At 34.5% G+C, this 4,014-nt stretch overlaps 1 pseudogene; it reads right to left on the minus strand.

The window, feature by feature from the left end:
• Positions 1–1,866: 1,866 nt before the first annotated feature.
• Positions 1,867–2,607, minus strand: LOC101681056 (annotated as a pseudogene).
• Between the last annotated feature and the right edge of the window lie 1,407 nt (positions 2,608–4,014).

Below are 4,014 nucleotides of genomic sequence, written 5' to 3' on the forward strand. Positions count from 1 at the left end.
TTACAGATGCTTTGACAGGTCAGAGTTTATCAAATTATAAATCCTTTGGTGATATACAACAATAAACCAGTATGGAGAAAAAGTACAATTAGACTGACTGACAGACATTTCAATTTTTCTTGAAAATCCAGATTAGTAGATCAAAAACAGTAAGATTTAAGTGGAAACATTCTCAGAAATATACTTTATAGCAATTGAGATAGTCAAATGTTTTTGCCAATGTCTAGTTGGGTGAATTAGGTCAAGTCACAGAATTTAACTCTGTCTTGTGTATCTATTTTTAAATATTTATTCACTTTTTAAAATGGAGGTAATACCTGTTCAATGAGAACAATGGATTGAGAAAAATACATAAACCCTTAACAACAACAATTCAAGAGGAAGGAAATGATCACTAAGTAGAAATGCAGGCAGTGAACCATAAACTTTTGAATTTGTTGTCTGGGGGAGCAAAGTTGGTAAACTACTGATCTAGGATAATAAGTGGATGAGAATCAAAAAGAATATTCTGAATATGTGGGTTGGGGAGGAGAGTGGGTGATGGACGCGGTTAATAAGGGAAGGGTAACTTCTCCAGGTGTAAAATTGATTGCAAAGCAAACATAATTAAGACATAGTAGACCTTCAAGAACATGGAAATCGCTGGAACAAATAAATGGTCCAGAAATTCGTCGAAGACAGGGAACAAATGATCTTTTTAGCCAGTGGTGCTGAAACAACTGGATATCAATATGCAAAAGAATGAAGTTGGACCTCACATATGCAAAAAGTAACTAAAAATGGAACTTATACCTAAATGAAAGAACTGGGAATATAGAACTCTTAAAAGAAAACATAGGCATAATCTTTGTCACCATGGATTAGGCAATAGTTTTTTAGAAGTAACACTAAAAGCATAAGCAACTAAAGAAAAATATAGGTAACTTGATCTTCATTAAAAAAACATCACTTTTGCATTTTAAAGGACATCATCAAGAACATGAAAAGACAACCCACCGATTGGGAGAAAATAAAGGACTTGTATCCAGAATATATAAATAAATTTTTTAACTCAAATACAAAAGGACAAATAGTCTAATTAAAAAATGAGCAGAAAATTTGCATAGGCATTTCTCCAAAGAAGGTAGGCAAATGGCTAATAAGCACATAAAAATGTATTCAACATCATTAGTCATTAGAGAAATACAAATTAAAACCACAATGAAATACAACTTCAGATCCACGTGCATGGCTATAATAAAAAAGATAATAAGAAGTGTTGATGAGGATGTGGAGTAATTGGAACTCTTATACATTGCTAACGAGATTGTAAAATGATACAGTTGCTTTGTACACAGTACAGCAGTTCCTTAAAGTTAAACCATATGATCCAGATGTTCTATTCCTTGGTATATACCCAAGAGAAAAAATATCTATATATCTACATATCTATATATACACACACATGGAAACCTGTACACAAATGTTTATATTTATATTATTTATGATAGCCAAAAAAGTAGAAGTAAGTCAAATGACCATCCACTAATAAATGGGTAAGCAAAATGTATATACATATAGTAGAATCTTATTTTATTTTATTTTTAAAAAAATGTTTATTTTTTATAATATAATCTTTTTTTTTAAGTATTTTTTAAAGGATTGTATTTCTCTGACAGTACAAGTAGGCAGAGCAGCAGGCAGAAGGAGAGGGAGAAGGAGACTCTGTGCTGAACAGAGAACCTGATGTGAGGCTCCATGTGGGGCTTGATGCAGGGCTCAATCCGGGGACCCTGAGAACATGACCTGAACTGAAGGCAGATGCTTAACAAATTGAGCCACCCAGGCAAGATGCCCCTACATATATTAGAATCTTTTTTATTTCCCCCTAGGCAAAGAACTTTATTAATCTTATTTCAAACTTTATTCCCAGGCTTCTTCAGCTTAATAAGCTGCAAAGAATGAATTGTGTATAAGCAAAAACTGAAAAGAGCTGCAGTGTCCAAGGGGCTTGGGCTTAAAAATATTAGAGATCTAGATTTTATCAGATCCATGAACAAAATTTTAAAAAGCAGTCATAAAATAGCAGCCCCCAGTAACTTCTTTAAGTTTTATCTTCTTCAGAAGTTGACTCAATTCAGTTTGCTTCATTCTTGGAAGCTTCATCAAAATTCTCCACAAGATCTGGAGCTTCATCATCATCATCCTCTCCGGTAGCAAGTGGTGCTTTTCCATCCACAGATTGTTTGGGCAGAGCTTCAGCCAGTCTTCTTAAACTAGTCAGACTGTCTGCACCAAGTTGGTTTAAGATACTGGGTAGCATTTCTGTCAGCTGCTTTGTCTCAGTATGGCCTGTAATGGTGAAAATGTTCGCTGCCAGCGATGCCTGAACTTTGGGGTTGTTAAAGTGGATCACTGTTCCTTGGTTTGTGAACATATTCACTTCTTCAATACCAGAGATATTGTTTACCCCTAACTTCTTTAAGGAGAACTGAAGTTTTTTTTATCATCTGCTGTAGCTGTTCTATGAACCACCTTCTTCTTTCAGCGAGCAGTTCCTTTCCCACCAATGCGCACTTGTGCTTGCACTTTGGAGAGTTTCTCCTGGTTCATGATAGTTTCTTTCATCTTGTTGGAGCGGAAATGGGACTGCACGGGGGACTAGGGTTGGCGCTCAGGGGGTCTCGGGCAGACCAGCTGAGATTAGGTGCCCATATATTAGAATCTTATTTGGCCATAAAATGGAATGTAGTACTGATACATGCTACAACATGGATGAATACGGGAAGCAAGTGAAATAAATCAGTCATAAAAAGGCCACATTTTGTATGATTCCATTTACATGAAATGTCCAGAAGAAGCAAATTCATGGAGACAGAAAGTAGATGAGTGGTTGCCGGAGGGTAGGGAAGGGGAGGATGGTGAGTAACTGTTAACAGTGGGTGGTTTCCTTTTGGGGTGATGAAAATGTTCTGAAATTAGGTTGTGATGATGGTTGTGCAATTCTGAATGTACAAAGCCCACTGAGTTGTGCCCTTTAGTGTGAATTATGTTTCAATAAACTTGCTATTAAAATTAGTTCATATAAATGGCTTTAATATATAATTGAGGCATTAAGAATAGTGAGGAAAGATTATTTAATAAATGGTATGGGGACCATCTACTTTACAATTTTGAGAAGGTAATAAATTTGTATCTACACTGTGCTTCAAAATAAATTTCAGCGGGGTTAAAGATTTAAGCATCAAAATTGAATCATAGAAAAAAGCAAAACAAGAAAATAGAAATAAATATTTATACAGCACTTATATATGAAGATAAAATAAATTTCTACACTTAGAAACAATAGAAGAAACCACAAATTAAATGATCAATATAAAAATGACCATGTTAAAAACAAATATATAAAAATTAAGGAGTATATGCTATATATAGAAAAAACACTAACAAGAAAGGAAAATAGAGTGGCATTGCATATTGCACAAGTATGACTGACAAGGGTTAATATCTTTATTATAGAAAAAATAATTTGGCAAGATGTAAAAATAGGGCTGAGGATATAAACAGTGAATGGGGGACTAGGGTTGGCACTCAGAAACTCCTACAATTCAAGGCAGGACAAAATTGCATAATAACATTTGTTATAAAAGGCTATGTGCTGTGGTTGTGCAATAAAAAGAAATATCTATTCAGTCTAGGGTAGGGAAATAGTAAGGGGCAGTGTAAATTAAATGCGGAAAAATATTCATCCATGCATGTCATCAAAGGTATGTGCCTTAATAATTACCCATTCTTCATCTATTAAATTAGCAGACATTATAAGTCTTAAAGAGGATGTGAAGGAATGGTGAAAGTGGTATATTTGCAAGCAGAGATAATCAATGTAAGGCAGATTAACATTAAATGATAATTCTGTCACTTATAAGCTATGCAATCTTGGGTAACTAACACAATTCTGAATTTGTATTATTAACTCTAAAATGGTGATGATTCCTACCTTGTAGCATCGATATGAGGACTGGTATTAAGTTCAAA

Source organism: Mustela putorius, unplaced genomic scaffold, assembly GCF_011764305.1.
Source record: "Mustela putorius furo isolate JIRA1106 unplaced genomic scaffold, ASM1176430v1.1 tig00537227_pilon_pilon_pilon, whole genome shotgun sequence".
NCBI classification, from domain to species: Eukaryota; Metazoa; Chordata; class Mammalia; order Carnivora; family Mustelidae; genus Mustela; species Mustela putorius.